The sequence below is a fragment of the Halichoerus grypus genome, chromosome 6 (genome assembly GCF_964656455.1).
Source record: "Halichoerus grypus chromosome 6, mHalGry1.hap1.1, whole genome shotgun sequence".
Lineage (NCBI taxonomy): Eukaryota > Metazoa > Chordata > Mammalia > Carnivora > Phocidae > Halichoerus > Halichoerus grypus.
In genome coordinates this window covers 144505327-144527895 of record NC_135717.1, presented here as the reverse complement: position 1 = coordinate 144527895, position 22569 = coordinate 144505327, and the positions used below count along the sequence as shown (strand labels likewise).

Sequence of the window (22569 nt, the reverse complement as noted above, 5' to 3'; positions counted from 1 at the left end):
AGTTTCCTTTTTAGGAGGGACAAAACATGGTGTAGGTAACATTAATATCATTCATATTTGCCTTGCGATCTCACATCTTTTGGTTGTACTTTTGTCACTTTTTAAATTCTGTTATACATAGATTAATAGCAACTTTATTTTATTTAAGTAGCACATCTAATGATGCCATGGGGATTTACTGCCAATATTGGCACTTGGCCCTAAGCCATAACTATTTGGGGGAATATGTTCACATTTAAGAAAAAAAAAAAAAAGGCTAACATTAAAAATAGATTTTGTTTATAACTTGGAAAAATTAAATCTGCTACATTTTTTAAAGATTGTTTAATCCAGTTAACCATACTTCTTCCAGAGGTTAAATCACCTGTTGAAACTCTCATAGTTATCTAATGACTAACCCAAAGCTGGAACTAAGGACCTCAGTTAAAGTCCAGTGCTTCATTACATCCTATTTTATTCATTTATTCATTCAGCCCATTTATTGATCATCCACTATATTTTTTTTCATTAATGTATTTATTCCACAATCAAAATAAATCATAATTTAAAGCCATAACATTTTGAAAAGGTAAAGGAGACTTTGTGACACAGCGGCATTAATAAAACAACACTGGTCTAAAGTGCAACACTAAACAGGTGTTTTCTGTTCCCGAGGTAGAATAAATACTTAACAATTACACATAAAATTTCACTAAAGATCTGGGAGGAGGCAAGTAGCCTTTGGAAACAAACTGTCCAATGAACAGAGGCAGGCTGCAAATAACTTTCCTTAACATTTTACTGCAAGAAGGAAAAACCCCCAAGGTGTCTACTAGCGCATACCCCCGTTTCCTGCTCCTGGCGTTGGTTTCTTCCTTCCTTCCTCAATCACATCCAAATCCAGAAAGGCCTCTGCACCCCATGCTCAAAAACACCACTGTGAGTCCCCAAGGACCTCAGCACAGACTGCTGTCAATGAGTCTGTGTGCGACCTTCCTCCAGAACCTCCAGGGAAATCAGGAGCCTAAAGAGCAGCAACATCTCTTTAAACAATGGTTTTAACTGTCCAGTGAGCTCTGATGGACCATGTGCATTTCATAAACAAACCAAAATAGCGCCTTAGTATCTTCCTATTTCTCCGGGAAAATGTTAAGTAAACCATTCAAGTAAAAAAGAAAATGTTTACAGAGCAGTGAAAAATGAAAATTCAAAGGGTTTATGCCAAAAAGCAAACCAGTCCTCTGCAGCCTAACTCATTTGTTTCTGGGCCACGAAGCCATGTAGACAGCGATCAGGCAGTAGATGGTCCCCCCACCCCCAGCCCAGCGTCAGCGCCAGGGTGGTCCGGTGAAGCATTTGGTCAGGCAGGCCTCGTTTCAGGTGGATGGGCACACCGTCGGATTTCTGGAAAAACTTCTGCAGCTCAGGAACTTTGTTTTTCCCAGCATAATCATATACAGCAAAATCAGAACTCAGTTTGGTTGGTGTGGCAAATATGATAGGCGGTGCTTCTGTGGAAACCTCAGGCCTTAATCCCTGCGGGCTACAGGCGTCGGAAGCCCATGTTCCCGTCAACTTCTGCGAAGCCACTGAACTTGTAATACGTGACGCCCGGTGTCCGGCTTCCCGCAGCCGCTGCTTGCGCAACTCAATCACCCGCTATATTTTAGGCAAAGTACCTGAGACTACAGAACGCTGCAGAAATACACTGAAATTAACAGAATTATCTATAGCTATATAAAATAAAGAAAAATACATTTCAAAGTTTGCTTGTAACTGATCAAACTGCTTGCGCACATACCAACTCCCTGAATTTTACATCTCACTTATTTAGAAAGATTTCATGCCTGACTACTGGCTTTATCTTGCTCTACTCCCTGTCTCCGTGGCTGTTTGCCAGGCAATTGCTTCATTTAGTAAGAGATTTTGTTATATACTTTATACATGCTGTTAATTTAATATTTATGTCAAAGCAGTAAATCAGACATTACAAATCCCATCTTTCAGGTGATTACACTGAGGTTTATATACCATAGCTAGTAAGAAGCTGAGCTAAGTTTTTTTTTTAATTTTATTTTATTATGTTGTTAATCACCATACATTACATCATTAGTTTTTGATGTAGTGTTCCACGATTCATTGTTTGCGGAAAACACCCAGTGCTCCATGCAGAACGTGCCCTCTTTAATACCCATCACCAGGCTAACCCATCCCCCCACCCCGCTCCCCTCTAGAACCCTCAGTTTGTTTCTCAGAGTCCATAGTCTCTCATGGTTTGTAAGTTTTGATCTCCTATCTCTACAGCTTATGCCTACACCCATTCAGTTATGCCATTCTGTCCTGATTATTTTTCCTTGATCTTCAGTACTTGAATGTTTCCTGATTTTTTACTTCATCCATATTTTTCACTCTGAAATCCATGTAAGAATTTTTGATCTCTGTATTTGCACTGTTGTTTTCAATGTGTATTTTCAAATTTAATTTCCTGTCTGGAGCATTTTTGCCCATTCTATTTCGATAAACGTTCCCCTACAACCAAAAGCCTGTGACCAAGTGCTGCCGATGACAGTTATTCACAAAATATTTTTGGGGGTACCTAGATGAAATATGATTATAGTATTAACATATACAAAAAAGGAAGTATAAAGGTGAATAATCAAAACACATCGTTACTTTTACAATACACATAAATGATGCTGTTCCACTGACAACAATAACTGAAATGAGGGACCAACACAGAGGAAGATTACCTCTCTGTCCTATGATAACCCACTCCTAACCATTATTATTGATACTATAGTTGTGATAAAAAATATTGAAAGCATAACTAATCTTCTTTTCCACAACAGATTTCTCAAGTTGTACCTGGTCTATCCAGACTCTTTAATTAAGATAATAAACAAGGTAAGAAGCCCTGGCCAGCCTGTCTCCAACTTGGTCTTTAGCATTATAGAGAGTAAGACAAGACGGAGTTTCTATTCTTATATCAAAATATTTTCTTTTCAACTCATCCATGTCTTTAGGGTGAATCTCTTAAAGTTTGGCTTTCATGACTTTCTATGTATTTTGATTTAGTAGTTCTAAATAGTAATAGTTTTGCTGATTAATATTTACTTCCCCTTCTTAAACCTTCTCCCTGGTTTTTGGAGAGAGTTCTAAACCTGAACATCGGGTCTTGACCTTTGATGTGAAATCTCATCACCCATAGTTCCCGCTCTCCTGAGTAGGAGGAGGAAAATCGTTCCATGTCAGAATGGTAATATTTGCAATGTGACTTAAGAATTAATTTCTCTCACACTTTGAGGGCAATGCAAAGTAGCTTTAGTTTTATAAATAACAAAGAGGACGGGTTTCTTCATTTTAACACATTATGAACATAGTGACTGGTCAGTACAACAGTTTGCTCTTTCTACTTGTTTTTCCATTAGATTAGTGCTCTGTGTCTTTAAATTTTAAAGCACTCCTAAAATAGAATAAAAAAATTAAATAATTATGACAACTACAAAAAAATGTATTCACAGACTCCCTATGTATAAATAAACTCAGAGAACTCAGTACACAGAATATTCTTTTGAATGATCTCTTGCGGGCCCATATTCATTGATCTGAATAAAACTCCTTTAAAATTCAGTCAAGTCTGAAACTTCATCTATTAAAAACAAATAAATAAATATATGACCTTCATCAATTCAAATTAATCTTGTTCTTCCAATTTTAGTTTGTCATTATTTAGACACATATAGTCAGAGACAAACATAAATGTATTTACAATAACCAACCTATGAATAATGCACAAGACAATTTAACTGCCCCTTTTTAGAAAATGGTCAAATAAAACATCAAACTGAAGACCCAGGTCATGTTATTTTAATGACATCTATTTGAGATTTATCTTGAGTATGTCCAATTTCACACCAAGTGGCTGGATAATTCAACATCCCATCTGTGGAAGGTTCCTGGCCACATAAAACTCACAGCCAGGACTCATTTCCTATTCACTTTTAGAAGCAATTTAAGCATTGATTTTAATGTTTAAAGGCAGTTTGAGTTCCAGATACCCAGATGTTTAATTTTTATGCTGCATTTTTAGAAGAACATGGTTCAACTTATGGGTTCCTGTGAACAAGTTTTAAGTTTGATTTTTGGAGAAACAGAAAAATTTGGGGGCCCAGGTGTATTTGTGTTTTAAATGGTACCTTGTTATTTTGAATTATCTTCTGGTAAAATTCAGGATCTCATTATTTGTTTGACAAATATGTATTTGTATTATTATAGACATCTGCATTTTTTTTATACTTAATATCTAAGCTGGTATATTTACCTATAGGAAAGCAAAATACTTAGCAGAAATATCAGATTTTATTTTTATCCTCAAACTGTATATTATAAGGAGAATATTATAAAAGTTACACTAAAATTTTAAGCAGAGAAATCTGTGAAATTGGAAAACAACAACTGAGTTCAATTCTAACCATGTTTCTACATAAAGCTAATGGAATCTAACTAGAAACCAAAGTTCCTATTCCATTAAATCAACTATTATAACATATGACTCAATGTTTCAAGCTAGACTTCACATCACATTATGACAAATGAAGAAATATTCCCATTCTTCTCATCAGGGCCTTGAAGACATGAATAGACACATGTAAGTTTTACTTTTTTTTTTTTTTTTTTTTAAAGATTTTTTATTTATTTATTTGAGAGAGAGAGAATGAGAGAGAGCAAGCACATGAGAGGGGGGAGGGTCAGAGGGAGAAGCAGACTCCCTGCCAAGCAGGGAGCCCGACGCGGGACTCGATCCAGGGACTCCAGGATCATGACCTGAGCCGAAGGCAGTCGCTCAACCAACTGAGCCACCCAGGCGCCCAAGTTTTACTATTTTTAAACTTCCCATAAAGATACAGTTTGAATGAATATCAAATGAATATCAGAATGAAACAGTGAAATAAGTTTCTTAAGTCCTGTATCTACTCTTGAGAAGACATCAAAATCTAAATTTTACTTTCTATGCTATAAAACAGTACCGTGTTTGGTTTTTGTAATACACATTATGGAAACATCATAGGAAATACCAATATCTAAAACAAGAAGGCCAAACAGACACATGAAAAGATACTCAACATCACTGATCATCAGGGAAATAGAAATCAAAACTACAATGAGATATCACCACACAATTGTCAGAATAGCTAAAATCAACAACACAAGAAACAACAGGTGTTGGTGAGGATGTAGAGAAAGGGGAACCCTTTTGCACAGTTGGTGAGAATGCAAAATGGTGCAGCCACTCTGGAAAACAATATGGAGTTTCCTCAAAAAGTTAAAAATAGAACTACCCTACAAATCCAGCAATTGCACTAATACATATTTACCCAAAAGAAAAAAAATATGGATTCGAAGGGACTCATGCACCCTGATGTTTACAGCAGCATTATCAATGCTAGCCAAATTATGGAAAGAGCCCAAATGTCCACTGACTGATGAATGTAGGTGTGTGTGTGTGTGTGTGTGTGTGTGTGTGTGTGTGGAATATTACCCAGCCATCAAAAAGAATTAAATCTTGCATTTGCAACAATGTGGATGGAGATAGAGGGTATTATGCTAAGCAAAATAAGTCAGAGAGAGACAAATACCATATGATTTCACTCATATGTGGAATTTAAGAAACAAAACAAATGACCATGGTGGGAAGAAGAGAGAAGCAAACCATAAGAGACTTAACTATAGAGATCAAACTAAGGATTGCTGGAGGGGAGGCGGGGGAGGCATGGGTTCATTGGGTGATGGGGATTAAGGAGGGCACTTGTTGTGATGAGTACTGGGTGTTGTAAGTAATGAACCACTAAATTCTATATCTGAAACTAATATTACATTGTAAGTTAACTGGAATTTAAATAAAAACGTGATACTAAAAAAAATTAAAAATAATAAAAACTAAAATCAAATAGTCAAAAAAGGGGGATACATGCACCCCAAAGTTTACAACAGCATTATCTATAATAGCCAAACTATGGAAACAGCACTAGCATTCACAAACTGACAAATGGATAAAGAAAAGGTGGTATATATATATATACACAATGGGATATTACTCAGCCATAAAAAAGAATGAGATCTTGCCATTTGCAATGGCATAGATGGAGCAAGAGAGTATTATGCTAAGCGAAATAAGTCAAAGAAAGACAAATACCAATGATTTCACTCATATGTAGAATGTAAGAAACAAAACAAATGAGCAAAGGAGAAAAAAAGACAGAGAGAGAGACAAACCAAGAAACAGATTCTTAACTATAGAGAATGAACTGATAGTTACCAGAGGGAAGGTGGGGGGTAGGGTGGGATGGGTTAAATAGGTGATGGAAATTAAGAAGTGCACTTGTTGTGATGAGTACAGTGTGATGTATGGAAATGCTAAATTACTATATTGTACACCTGAAACTAATACTACACCATATATTAACTAACTGGAATTAAAATATAAACTACCAAAACTGAAACAGAAAGAAATAGAAAACCTGAGCAGACACAAAACCAGCAAGGAAATTGATGCAGTAATAAAAAAAAACTCCCAACAAACAAGAGTCCAGGGCCAGAGGGCTTCCTAGGGGGAATTCTACCAAACATTTAAAGAAGAATTAATACCTATTCTTCTGAAGCTGTTTCAAAAAATAGAAATGGAAGGAAAACTTCCAATATCTTTCTATTACGCCAGCATTACTTTGATCCCAAAATGAGACAAAGACCCCACCATAAAAGAAAATTACAGACTAAAATCCCTGATGAACATGGATGCAAAAATTCTCACCCAGATATTAGCCAATAGGATCCAACAGTACATAAAAAGGATTATTCACCATGACCAAGTGAGATTTATTCCTGGGCTGCAAGGGTGGTTCAACATCTGCAAATCAAACAATGTGATACGACACATTAATAAAAGAAAGGACAACAACCATATGATCCTCTCAATTGATGCAGAAAAAGCATTTGACAAAATACAACATCCTTTCTTGATTAAAACTCTCCACAATGTAGGGATAAAAGGAACATACCTCAATATCATAAAAGCCGTATACCAAAAGCCCACAGTGACTATCATTCTCAGTGGCAAAAACTGAGAGCTTTTCTCCTAAGGTCAGGAACATGACTGGGATATCGACTCTCACCACTGTTGTTCAACACAGTACTGGAAGTCCTACCCTCAGCAATCAGACAACAAAAAGAAATAAAAGGCATCCAAATCGGCAAAGAAGAAGTCAAACTCTCATTCTTCGCAGATGACATGATACTTAATGTGGAAAACCCAAAAGACTTGACCCAAAATTGCTGGAACTCATACAAATTCAGCAAAGTGGCAGGATATAAAACCAATGCACAGAAATCAGCTTCTTTTCTATACACTGAGACAGAAGAAAGAGAAATTAAGGGATTGATCCCATTTACAATTACACCAAAAACTGTAAGATACCTAGGAATAAACCTAACCAAAGAGGTAAAGGATCTGTACTCTGAAAACTGCAGAACACTTATGAAAGAAATTGAGAAAGAGACAAAGAAATGGAAAAATATACCATGCTCATGGATTGGGAAAATATTGTTAAAATGTCCATGCTACCCAGAGAAATCTACACATTCGATGCAATCCCTATCAAAATACCACTGACATTTTCCACAGAGCTGGAACAAATAATTCTAAAATTTGTATGGAACCAGAAAAGACCCCAAAAAGCTAGAGGAATGTTGAAAAAGAAAACCAAATCTGGTGGTATCACATTTCCGGACTTCAAGCTCTATTACAAAGCTGTAATCATCAAGACAGTATGGTACTGGTACAAAAACAGACACATAGATCAATGGAACAGAATAGAGAACCCATAAATGGACCCTCAAATCTATGTTCAACTAATCTTTGACAAGGCAGGAAAGAATATCCAATGGAAAAAAGACAGTCTCTTCAATAAATGGTGTTAGGAAAATTGGACAGCCACATGCAGAAGAATGAAACTGGACCATTTTCTTATATTGTACACAAAAATAGACTCAAAATGGTTGAAAGATCTAAATGTGAGACCGGAATCCACCAAAATCCTAAAGGAGAACACAGGCAGAAATGTCTTTGACCTGGGCCACAGCAGCTTCTTGCTAGACACGTCTCTAACGGGCGCCTGGGTGGCTCAGTTGGTTAAGCGACTGCCTTCGGCTCAGGTCATGATCCTGGAGTCCCGGGATCGAGTCCCGCATCGGGCTCCCTGCTCAGCAGGGAGTCTGCTTCTCCCTCTGACCCTCCCCCCTCTCATGTGCTCTCTCTCTCTGTCAAATAAATAAATAAAATCTTAAAAAAAAAAAAAAAAAAAGATAGACACGTCTCTAAGGACTAGGGAAACAAAAGCAAAAATGAACTATTGGGACTTCATCAAGATAACCTCATAAGCAACTCAACAACCTCACAACAACCCTTTTAATAGAATAGTTATGACTCTACCAAGTTTTTTACATATAACCTAGAAGCAAGAAATTTAAGTGATTCGTCAACAGTTAAACAGCCAAGACTTAATTATAGACACTGACTGGGACACACTGTCTTCTTAGAAATAAAAGCTACAAAACAATCTTAAGATCTTTCAACTATTTTTTTTCTCTTTGTCCACTGTTCCAGAATAAATCAGAATAATAGTAGAGTCATAAGAAGGAAGTCATGTAAACAACAGAGGAACTTTGAAGGCAAGGACTCTTCTAGTACAGTTCATAAAAGCAGGGGGAAAAAAAAGTAGTATATTCTTTCTTCTAGTAAACCTCTGATTACCTCTCAAAATCTACTTGCAATGCAAATGAAAAGGGTGCAGAGAATTCTCTCAGTATTACTCCTTACGTTTAAACATGTTTCACTTCATTGCTAACACACCAGGTTCACTGTGCATAATAATGAGTGTCATTGGCAATGGATTTTGTACATTCTATAACTACAAGAAATAAGTCAAATCCTTTTAAATCCTATGAAAAATTAATGCTTAACAAAAGAAGCATAGTAATTCTGTTACTCAATACTGGATTAGGTTAATTTGTTCTCCTTTGTTATTTCAATCTGGAAAACATTTTCTTCATGCTTTTGCACTTATCTACCATATTATGAGTTTATTTTGTCCTCTTAAAATTGAACAGTGTGACATTCTCTTTACCTCTGATACAATGCTGCACAGGGTTTTTCAGTTATTTTGCTTATTTTCTAATCAAGTGACACTGTCATTGAACACTTATTTAGCATATGCTCAAGCCAATGTGAAACCAAAATACAAGTATCTTATAGGTAGGTGTATAGAAAGTAGATTTTGGGCATGTGGTAGGCAGATTAAAGAAACTGTGTAATCCAATATTATGTCCTTCACATACTTCTCATGTCAAAGTTGAGAGCCTTAGTCCATCCTACACTATTATTTACCCATGATTCTGGGCTGGATTTATATCCATTTACATTCAGTAGGCACTCTTTCACAGTTGTTTAATACAATATATTAAAAAAATCACTATGAAATTTTTATTCAAGATGTCAAAGAATGTTTATGTTCTTTAAGCCAAAATAGACACTTGTAGGCACCAAGTCATAGAAATACACTGAAATAACTATAAGGAGGAAAGTTTGCCCAATATTTATCTCAAAATTATTCAGACAAAATATTGGAAAGAATATAATGTCCAATATCAGCCAAATGTCAAGTACATGATGAAACATCTAAAATGATGTGAATAAAAAATATTTAATCACATAGGAATCTAGTCTAGTGGTTGAGTACAAGTCTTATTGGACTTTCTGGGTCCTCCTACAAACTGCTTCCACAAAATATCTCCCACAAACTACTAAATGAGTGATGAGCAAGTTATTCTTTGCCTCTTCTTTTCTCAGCCATTAGACAGAGAGTGTAACTGTCTTACAGATTACTGTGAACATAATGAATTAATGAACATTAAGGTCTTTGAACAGTGCTTAGGGGTAATTAATGCTCAAAAAAGATGAGCTATTATGAGTATTTTATTATAACTAAAGTAATATATTAATGATTTGAAATAATAAAAAGATGAAAATAATTACTGAACATTATACACTGAGATTATCAGTGATGGTTTTATTTAAAATGTGTTAATTTCATACTTTTTAATTTAAAAAAATATTTTTATTAACAACCCATATTTTATAATAAAAATTAGAAACATGAAAATATACTTAACAATTACTCTACGTGACAAAAGCTAACCCTACTATGGCCTCTAATTGACCACTGATTCCTAGATCGTTTTGAATCTAAAAACTTTGCAAGCAGAATTTTGGAAGCAGACTTCCTATAGGACTGTTTCATCGAAGATTCACTGGATCATACTGTGCTTTAAAGAAACAAAAAACAAAAACACTATCTCAAGCTAAGGGAGAGAGTACTCTGCTCATCATAGTTTCTCAGTAACCCAGAATGATGGAACAACCACCACCTCAAAGTTCCATTAATGTACAAGAATAAGGAAAGCCATAGACAACCTTGTATTGGCAATTAAATGCTTTAGCATTGAAGTATCACACTTCTTCTAACAACTCATTGGTTAGAACTAGTCGCATGATGAGATTAAACAATGAGAGAGCCTTGGTGTGGCAAAATGGATTTTCTTATCTTTTACAAAAGCATGTTAAAGATTAGAAAGTTAAGGAATGTGCCTAGCAGTCTAAGATTTAAATGCCAGTTGGCATCCTAGCTCACAAATGAGGTCTCAACCAGTCCCAAAAGATTGGGATCATTCCCTGCATATTTTCAGACCACAATGCTTTGAAACTAGAACTCAATCACAAGAGGAAAGTCAGAAAGAACTCAAATACATGGAGGCTAAAGAGCATCCTACTAAAGACCAAATGGGTCAACCAGGAAATTAAAGAAGAATTAAAAAAAAATTCATGGAAACAAAGGAAAATGAAAACACAACTGTTCAAAATCTTTCAGATGCACAAAGGCAGTCCTAAGAGGGAAGTATATAGCAATACAAGCCTTTCTCAAGAAACAAGAAAAGGTCTCATATACACAACCTAACCCTACACCTAAAGGAGCTGGAGGAAGAACAGCAAATAAAGCCTAAGTCCAGCAGGAGAAAATAAATAAAAAAGATCAGAGCAGAAATCAATGAAATAGAAACCAAAAGAACAGTAGAACAGATCAACGAACTAGGAGCTGGTTCTTTGAAAGAATTAATAATATTGATAAACCCCTGGCCAGACTTATCAAAAAGAAAAAAGAAATGACCCAAATAAATAAAATCATGAATGAAAGAGGAGAGATCACAACCAACACCAAGGAAATAAAACAATTATAAGAACATATTACGATCAACTGTATGCCAGCAAATTAGATAACCTGGAAGAAATGGATGCATTCCTAGAGATGTATCAACTACCAAAACTGAAACAGGAAGAAATAGAAAACCTGAACAGACCTATAACCACTAAGGAAATGGAAGCAGTAATCAAAAATCTCCCAACAAAAGCCCAGGGCCAGATGGCTTCCCAGGAGAATTGTACCAAACATTTAAAGAAGAATTAATACCTATTCTTCTGAAACTGTTCCAAAAAATAGAAATGGAAGGAAAACTTCCAAACTCGTTTTATGAGGCCACCATTACCTTGATCCCAAAACCAGACAAAGACTCCATCAAAAAGGAGAATTACAGACCAATATCCCTGATGAACATGGATGCAAAAATTCTCACCAAAATACTAGCCAATAGGCTCCAACAGTACATTAAAAGGATCATTCAACAAGACCAAGTGGGATTTATCCCTGGGCTGCAAGGTCGGTTCAACATCCGCATATCAATCAATGTGATACAATACACTAATAAAGAAAGAACAAGGGGCGCCTGGGTGGCTCAGTAGTTAAGCGTCTGCCTTAGGCTCAGGTCATGATCCCAGGGTCCTGGGATCGAGCCCCGCATTGGGGTCCCTGCTCCGCAGGAGGCCTGCTTCTCTCTCTCCCACTCCCCCGCTTGTGTTCCTGCTCTCGCTATCTCTCTCTGTCAACTGAATAAATAAAATATTAAAAAAAAAAAAAAGAACAAGAACCATATGATCCTCTCAATAGATGCAGAAAAAGCATTTGACAAAATACAGCATCCTCTCTTGATCAAAACTCTTCAGAGTATAGGGATAAAGGGTACATACCTCAATATCATAAAAGCCATCTATGAAAAACCCACAGTGAATATCATTCTCAATGGGGAAAAACTGAGAGCTTTCCCCCTAAGGTCAGGAACACGGCAGGGATATCCACTATCACCACTGCTATTCAACATAGTATTAGAAGTCCTAGCCACAGCAATCAGACAACAAAAAAAAATAAAAGGCACCCAAATCGGCAAAGAAGAAGTCAAACTCTCACTCTTTGCAGATGATATGATACTTTATGTGGATAACCCAAAAGACTCCACCCCAAAACTGCTAGAACTCATACAGTAATTCAGTAAAGTGGCAGGATATAAAATCAATGCACAGAAATCAGTGGCATTTCTAATATACCAACAACAAGACAGAAGAAAAAGAAATTAAGGAGTCGATCTCATTTACAACTGCACCCAAAACCGTAAGATACCTAGGAAGAAATCTAACCAAAAAGGCAAAAAATCTGTACTCAGCAAACTATAAAATACTCATGAAAGAAACTGAGGAAGACACAAAGAAATGGAAAAATGTTCCATGCTCATGGATTGGAAGAACAAATATTGTGAAGATGTCAATGCTACCTAGAGCAATCTACACATTCAATGCAATCCCTATCAAAATACCATCAACTTCTTTCAATGAAATGGAACAAATAATCCTAAAATTTGTATGGAACCAGAAAAGACCCCGAATAGCCAGAGGAATGTTGAAAAAGAAAAGCAAAGCTGGCGGCATCACAATTCTGGACTTCAAGCTCTATTACAAAGCTGTCATCATCAAGACAGTATGGTACTGGCACAAAAACAGACACATAGATCAATGGAACAGAATAGAGAGCCCAGAAATGGACCCTCAACTCTATGGTCAACTAATCTTCAACAAAGCAGGAAAGAATGTGCAATGGAAAAAAGACAGTCTCTTCAACAAATGGTGTTGGGAAAATTGGACAGCCACATGCAGAAGAATGAAACTGGACCATTTCCTTACACCACACACAAAAATAGACTCAAAATGGTTGAAAGACCTCAATGTGAGACAGGAGTCCATCAAAATCCTAAAGGAAAACACAGGCAGCAACCTCTTCGACCTCTGCCGCAGCAACTTCTTCCTGGAAACATCGCCAAAGGCAAGGGAAGCAAGGGCAAAAATGAACTATTGGGACTTCATCAAGATAAAAAGCTTTTGCACAGCAAAGAAACAGTCAACAAAACCAAAAGACAACCGACAAAATGGGAGAAGATATTTGCAAATGACATATCAGATAAAGGGCTAGTATCCAAAATCTATAAAGAACTTATCAAACTCAACACCCAAAGAACAAATGAACTGGAGGGTATTATGCTGAGCAAAAGAAGTCAAAAATACAAAGACATGTATCATATGATCTCACTGATATGAGGAATTCTTAATCTCAGGAAACAAACTGAGTGTTGCTAGAGTGGTGGGGGGTGGGAAGCATGGTGTGGCTGGGTGAGACATTGGGGAGGGTATGTGCTATGGTGAGTGCTGTGAATTGTGTAGGACTGTTGAATCACAGACCTGTACCTCTGAAACAATACATTATATGTTTAAAAAAAAAGAAGATAGTAGGAAGGGAAAAATGAAGGGGGGGGATCGGAGGGGGAGACGAACCATGAGAGACTATTGACTCTGAGAAACAAACTGAGGGTTCTAGAGGGGAGGGGGGTGGGGGCATGGGTTAGCCTGGTGATGGGTATTAAAGAGGGCACATATTGAATAGAGCACTGGGTGTTATATGTAAACAATGAATCATGGTACACTACATCAAAAACTAATGATGTAATGTATGGTGATTAACATAACAAAAATAAAATTAAAAAAATAAGTAAATCATAACAAAAATAAATAAATAAATGCCAGTTGGCTAGAAATTTAATCGTATCATATGAATATTAGCTATACCTTTCAAAATGATGGTCTCAGTAAAACTAAAACAAGAAATAAAGGAGGTCAAGTGACTGAAAGGACGCTGGTGAACTTCAGATTTAATTAAGAGGGCAAAGGGAATTTTTTCAATATGCCATGAGACTCTATGCTTTTGAGTTTAACTGCAAATGTCAGAAGTCAAGCAGGGAAAATATCAAAAGAAAAAAATCAGTAACACAAAAAGCAGATGAGATAATAAGTATAGCACAAATCTACCAAAAAGTGAATATTTCTGTCTCAGAGCTATTTAAAAGGTCCAGGAACAATGTCCCCTTTCTCCAAATGCCAAAAAATTTCATTTCTATATTAGTAGACTGAGAATTAGTTATTCAGTATTCTTGGACATGGTCCCAACCTTCTGTAATTATCTGGTAAGTATTGGAAAATACAATTAACTATTTTAAGTTAAGTAAGGACTTCCTAATTTGTAAAATACTTTTTGGTTGAATAATGTAAGATTCCTTTGAATTCAGCCATTCTAAACTAAAGGTTTAGATTAAAATCAGTTTTCTATTCTCATTCTACCTGCCCAATAAGTCCTAGTTGATCATTCATTTCCACTCCCTATCTTCATCCAGTATCCTATAATCCACGGTGTCATGGTCTTTCTCCTATATATCTAGGGGCGCCTTCTCCATCTTCTGTTTACTCCCAGACTCTAAAACTTGGGAGTGCCCAACGTTTATTTCGTTGAATTTCTTTTCCTCTACATTCTCATGTCTATCAAATCTTTGGTGAACTCATAAATGGTTTTAAATATTCTGATAACTCCTAGATTGATACCTTGAGCCCATAGTTTTCTGCTCATCTAGCTTATGTAACTAACTTAGTTACTTGGCATCTCTCCTTGAATGTCTAATAAGATTATCAAACCAACATACCAAAAACTGAGCTTCTGATCACTCCCCATCAACCACCATACACACATACCCTGTAAATCTATTTCTTCTCCATCTCTACTAAATACAATTGTCCAAGTTGCTCAGATTGAAAAACTCAGAGACAACATGAAGCACAATAGGTTATTTGGTAAGTCAAAAATTCCTTGCTTTCCAGGTAGATTACTCAAAATGTTAAACAAACAAACAAAAACCTTTTACAACCTCTAATTAAGAGCAGACCAAAACTCCAAGAAAACATCATCCTGTTAATAGGGAGAAAACCAAATTCTAATTTTGTACCAGTATACTTTAGATATTAAAACTCATTCTTTTAAAAATTTAATAAATCCATTCTAATCTTAGCCAGCTTGACCACACATAAAATTCCTTTTCCAAGATTCCTTTTCCATAAATTTTCTACAACTTTTTTATGTGCATTCAGATTTTGTCTTTTTTTTTTTTTTCTTTTTCTCTTTCTGGAACAACCAGTCTTTCCTTACCTACTTTTCCTACACAGTTGTTTCCTCTTGTCCTTATTATTTAAAGGAGCTTTAAGTACATATATTGATTAGAATGCTTTATTCCTCATGAAAACTCAGAAGCAAGCAATTGTGGACTCTTACACTAGCATTCTGTGGATTGGCAAATTTATAAATATATTTTATAATTTCTAGAAGTATATTCTTCCTCAGTAAATTTTTTAGTGTTGCACAAAACATGTTTATTAATACACCCAGTTATCTTTAGTTCCTCTGTAAATACAAGCCAAAAGTGGATAAATCTATGTTCAGTAATTAACATTTCAATATTGCATCTTTTTTTGGAAATTATGTAGATATTCAATGAATATCACTAAACTTATATCATTATAACTTAGTTTTTAAGTTACTAAAGATTTAGAAACTATTTTTAAGTAGACATACAATAAAGCATAATTATTAAAGTTTTTATAAACTAAGTACTTTCATCTATTTACTTGTTCTTAACAACTATGTTTAGATTACAATGAAAATTTCATGAGGCATTAAACAGCTTAACCATAATCTAAAATTCTTTCTTTACAAATTCTGTAACAGAGATAACATGAGCTTATTTGACTTATAGTAAACCTAAGTAAAAATAAAGTATTATATTTAATGCTAACTCTAAAGACATGCCTGTCTTACCCAATAAAATTAAACTAGCTTTTATTTACCAAATGTTACCTAAGATTATGTGAACTTGAAAAACATCTGGGTTAGTTTCTATATTTTCTAAGTGTATACTTGATTTATATAAATGTTTGTCTTTAAGCCAATTAAATAGAGCTCTTTGGCAATACCATCCAGAGGTAGGGAAAAAAACAGATCTAGAACATACACATAATCATACATAGACCTATAGACAGACATAGCAATCTTACAGCTTTTAAAATTTTAGCCATGAGCTATGCTAATGCAAAACTCACTAGTTCATAACAGAGCATTAGGATACAAATTATGTTTCTAAGCCCTAGACTGGAACCACAGACTAACCAAGGGCTAAGGATTGGTGCAGTTTGGTGACATAGGGCTTAGCATAAGCAACTCCATTTTGGGATTTTTGTCTTGTTTTTCATAATTACAACTATACTCTTTGCTCACTCTGACCTCTTAACTGTTCTATGCTTGAGGCCATTTGCACTTGTTTCTTGTACCCAAAATGTTCTTTCCTCATATATTTGCATGACTTAGTTCCTTTACATTCTGCCTTCAGATCTTTAATAAAATGTCACTTTCTCAATGAAATCTTTTCTGACTACTCTATTTAATTTTGTAAAACCAATACTTCCATGCAACTCCCCAACCTCCTTCCAAAATCCCTCTTATTTTTTGTTTCGTAACATATCACCATTTCCCATACCATTAACTATCTACCTTGGTTTTTGCCCAATTTTCCTATTAAATGTCCCATGAGCAATGATATTTTTTTCTGTTTTGTTCACTGTCGTAGCTTCACTGTCTAGAAAACCATTGGTATATAGTACACTTTTGTGATGACTGACTGAATTATTTCAACTCAACAGAAATACTTTGAACTGTGATGGCAGTATAATTTAAGTTTTATTTATAATTTTATATTAGATTTTAATGTGTTTATAAATATTTTAGCTGTTTCCATGGTATTTTAATTTACAAAAAATAGTTAAATCTATCGAGAAGGTTTTATTTTTATTTTTATTTTTATTTTTTAAAGATTTTATTTATTTATTTGACAGAGAGAGACACAGTGAGAGAGGGAACACCAGCAGGGGGAGTGGGAGAAGGAGAAGCAGGCTTCCTGCAGAGCAGGGAGCCCGATGCGGGGCTCGATCCCAGGACCCTGGGATCAGACCTGAACCGAAGGCAGACGCTTAATGACTGAGCCACCCAGGTGCCCCAACGGAAAGGTTTTAATGTTAAATCAGCTTGCTATTAATTTAGAAATGCTTAAAAGTCCTCTGGTTTCGTACTCTTAAAACCTACACTTAATAATAACAGAAAAAATATCACATAGCTAAAATACATAATTGTTACTTTTTCTTGTATCACTGAAAAACTTAAGTTTTTCTGAAGTGTAGGACACTGAGTAAATGTTAATCAAATATTATGTTGTTGGGGCGCCTGGGTGGCTCAGTTGGTTAAGCGACTGCCTTCGGCTCAGGTCATGATCCTGGAGTCCCTGGATCGAGTCCCGCATCGGGCTCCCTGCTCAGCAGGGAGTCTGCTTCTCCCTCTGACCCTCCCCCCTCTCATGTGCTTGCTCTCTCTCATTCTCTCTCTCTCAAATAAATAAATAAAATCTTTAAAAAAAAAAAAATATTATGTTGTTTTATACAAATGTTAAATTCAAATCCAGAGGTACCTCATTTTATTATGTTACGTTCAAAAATGAATATGTATGGCACATATGGTCAAAATTCCCTTCATAATTACCCTTAAAGTATAAAAAAATCTAAGCTGTTGAATGCTATTTTATATAAATATGTAAGCTAACTTGTAGTATTTAGCAGAATTCATGTGCAAATTCTAAGAATTTAAAAATATATATAAGCAAGTGATTGTATATAGTTGAATAGAGTTAAAAGAACATATGTTGGAATCCCACTGCTCAGATACGATATTCATAGTCTAGAACATTTGGATTATTTCCTAGAAATCTTAGAAATGGTTCAGATCTGGATATGATTCAACGGAATGATATAAAACTTAGTAAAGTTAAAGGGGTAAAAATGTAAATTTCTACTAAATGAAAAGATCTTCAAATGATAAAAAAAAGTTTAGGAATCCATTTTATAGAAAAAATGATTTAAAAATCTTTCTATAAAACTATATAATGTTTGATTTTTTTATCACCAAATTCTTACAGTTGACCACCAAAATTGATTTTGTGGTGGCTGATCACATTAACATATATGCAGTGTTCTCACAGAGCTCTCTTTGTAATTGACAGGACCTTACATAGAGACAAAAAAATAAATGTCATATTCAATATTAAAGTTGTTTAATATAACTAAAGTTTCATTGAGGCTAGTTTAATATGCTTAAAGAGTTACTTAAATAAGTCTATATATTTTAAGGTATTTGCTCTGCCTAAAATTAATTTAAAAAGCTATATTTTAAAAGGTTGTAAAATTAGACATTGAAAACAAAGGTTCTGATTTCACTGTGTAATGCTGTTAAACTTTTAAAAGCAGAATTACCATGTTAGTAGCCAAGTTCCTTTATAACATATTAATCTGAAAAACCACATATATTGTACACTTGCAACTTGGCACCTTAGAGTATCTCTCCCAATCCAAACACCACTACCCAAATAGTGTTTCACAGAGATTTAAAAACTCATAAAGATTTTCAAACTCAGTTGGTGGTCCCTGCATCTTACAATGGGCCCATTTCCTATACATTAAAATTGTAGCTAAGGTAATTCACACAGAGAAGAGTAAGATATAAATATATGTTAAGACCTCACGGGGCGCCTGGGTGGCTCAGTCGTTAAGCGTCTGCCTTCGGCTCAGGTCATGATCCCAGGGTCCTGGGATCGAGCCCCGCATTGGTCTCCCTGCTCCATGGGAAGCCTGCTTCTCCCTCTCCTACTCCCCCTGCTGGTGTTCCCTCTCTCACTGTGTCTCTCTCTGTCAAACAAATAAATAAAATCTTTAAAAGAAAAAAAAAAAGACCTCACAATATGTCACTCTGCTAGGAGCACTATATACATTCAGTTTTAACCAAATTCTTAGTAAGTTTATTCTAGTTATACAGATGATTCAATTAAAGACAACTCACCTAAACACAGGCTGCTAGGAAAGAGCCTCAATTTCTGATTGGGTTACTACTTTCACTGTTTCTGTCATTAGGAATAATAACAGCAAAAGTGATTCAATGCCAGGCACTGGGCAATATGGTTTATACACTTTATGTTATTTATTTATCCCAATAACCTTAAAAGATAAGTGCTATTATTCTCATTTTATAGAGAATGAAACTGAAGCTCATGAATATTATGTAAATTTCCCAAGTTTACACAGTTAGAAGATGGACGTGTCAGAGCTCCTTTCAGCTCTCTCAAACTAAAATTGCAACATGTGGGTCTACCTGCTTTCAGTTATAGAACTTAAAGGCTAACTCAGAAGATTCCAAACACATGGACCTGAAAACCACAGGAGAAAAAGAGTCCAGCACTTCTTACTTCTGTGTGACCAGAGGAATGCCACTTTCTTCATATTAAAAAGGAGTAAGAAGAATTCATCCCTCAAAAGATTGTTATAGAGTTTGATTAAGACATTCATTTAATGCACTTAGTACACCATCACTGAGGAGCCCCCACCTTACTTCCTCCACCAGCCCAGGAATAATAAAAACTCTTTCCTCATCATGGTGAAACATAAAGTAGAAGTTATTGTCTTAAGCTTTGCCACAGATTTCTCCCTCAATGGACTGGGCTTAGAGTTAGATAATTGGTTAGAAAGCATAAATGCTTTGGGGCCACAACAGAGAAAATAATAAAGCCACAAGACACCAAGAATATAAGTCATATCATAATGATAAAACTACCAACCTTTTGGCTTTAGAATTTCATTAGAAACTTTACCAGAGAATGTATCTCAAGTAATAGCTCAACTGTATTTTATAATTAGGATATCTTTTGTATTTAGTAACTTAATTTTGTATGCATAATTGAAAAGGGAATTTAGTTTATTAATTCATATGACAATTCTCCATTATAAATTGACTATACAAAGCAAATGACACAATTTCAGACAATAAGGAGATGAGTTTCTGAGATGAAAAAACTTAGTTTTATTTATTCATAGTCTACCAGGTTCCAAAAAGACTTAACATTGAACCCATTTTTTAAACTATGTAAAACCAAGCAAAATGACATAAATTGTAAGTGCTTATGAAAACAAAAACAATATATTTCAAATAACTGTACATATTTGATACTGTATTTCTTTTGCTCAGGGATTAATTAAAATTTTACTGAGAACTAACTCCTCTGTTTTGCAATAGTTGTCACAGACTATCATGCTATTTTGGCTAAGCTGTTTTTTATTCTCAAAACAAGTAACAAAACAAACACTTGTCTGCTTTTTTATTTGATAAGCACTATCCATTTTGGGGTTTTTTATAGTTCAAATTGCATTTTTATGGCAATGGAAATGTTAATGAAAATTCAATAAATATTTATTGAGTTCCTACCAGAGCAAGATGTTTTGCCAGGTCCTAAGGGGAATAGAAAGATAAATAAGATTTGCTTTGTGACTTCTAAGATTTTACCATATCATGCAGTTTACATGATGAGATGGAATGGAAAATTAGATTGAAAGGAAAGCTAGGGCCAGATCATGACAATTCTTCCACACTGTGATTAAATTTTGGATTTATCTCTATCATCAGGAGATTTAGCATCAGACAGACCAGGTTTGAATCTGATACTTCTGATTACAATGAGATACTGATAAAGTCACTGTAAGATACTCTCAGATAATATGTCGCTTTAAGCCTTAGCTCAAAATGGGGGCAATACTGACTTCTTTCAGTTATTTGCAGCCATTCTTCTCCCACTTTCCCTTGGAACTTCCCACATTTCTAAAATGTGAGATCCCTTCATTTATTCATTTTATTAACTCCTACTCTTCTTTTAGATGTTAACTAACACTTTACATATTCAAAAAATTTATCCATGACATTACATCCATGATGGATCAGTTTCCCTTTTAAAAGTTTACAGCATTCTGTTTCCTCACTTGCAATGATGTTTCTATAATTTATTATATAACAGAATCTGGAATCATGGCAGGGGCGGGAGGGGCAGGGGTTAAAGTGACTTTCTTTTGGCTTACCATTCACTTTCTTCCTTCCTTCCTTCCTAGGTCAGGCATGATGAAAATGTTTAATATATTTTTTAAAGATTTTATTTATTCATTTGAGAGAGAGAAACAGAGACAGAGAGAGCATAAGCAGAGGGAGAGGCAGAGGGAAAGGGAGAAGCAGACTCCCCATTGAGCTGGGAGCCCGACATGGGGCTCGATGCCAGGACCTGGAGATCATGACCTGAGCCGAAGGCAGACTCTTTTTTTTTTTTTTTTTTTTTTTTTAATTTTTTTTATTGTTATGTTAATCCCCATACATTACATCATTAGTTTTAGATATAGTGTTCCATGATTCATTGTTTGTGCATAACACCCAGTGCTCCATGCAGAACGTGCCCTCCTCAATACCCATCACCAGGCTAACCCATCCTCCCAACCCCCTCCCCTCTAGAACCCCCAGTTTGTTTTTCAGAGTCCATCATCTCTCATGGTTCTTCTCCCCCTCTGATTTCCCCCCCTTCATTCTTCCCCTCCTGCTACATTCTTCTTCTTCTTTTTTCCTTTCTTAACATATATTGCATTATTTGTTTCAGAGGTACAGATCTGAGATTCAACAGTCCTGCACAATTCACAGCGCTTACCAGAACACATACCCTCCCCAGTGTCCATCACCCAGTCACCCCATCCCTCCCACCCCACCCCCCACTCGAGCAACCCTCAGTTTGTTTCCTGAGATTAAGAATTCCTCATATCAGTGAGGTCATATGATACATGTCTTTCTCTGTTTGACTTATTTCGCTCAGCATAATACCCTCCAGTTCCATCCACGTCGTTGCAAATGGCAAGATCTTATTCCTTTTGATGGCTGCATAATATTCCATTGCATATATATACCACATCTTCTTTATCCATTCATCTGTCGATGGACATCTTGGCTCTTTCCACAGTTTGGCTATTGTGGACATTGCTGCTATAAACATCGGGGTGCACGTAGCCTTTCGGGTCCCTACTTTTTTATCTTTGGGGTAAATACCCAGTAGTGCAATTGCTGGATCATATGGTAGCTCTATTTTCAACTTTTTGAGGAACCTCCATACTGTTTTCCAGAGTGGCTGCACCAGCTTGCATTCCCACCAACAGTGTAGGAGGGTTCCCCTTTCTCTGCATCCCCGCCAACATCTGTCATTTCCTGACTTGTTAATTTTAGCCATTCTGACTGGTGTGAGGTGGTATCTCATTGAGGTTTTGATTTGGATTTCCCT

The 22569-nt window shown here is 35.7% G+C and overlaps 1 pseudogene; it reads right to left on the bottom strand.

The window, feature by feature from the left end:
- Positions 1–497: 497 nt before the first annotated feature.
- Positions 498–22569, bottom strand: part of LOC118551959 (cytochrome c oxidase subunit 7A2-like, mitochondrial pseudogene) — a 76598-nt pseudogene continuing 54526 nt past the window's right edge.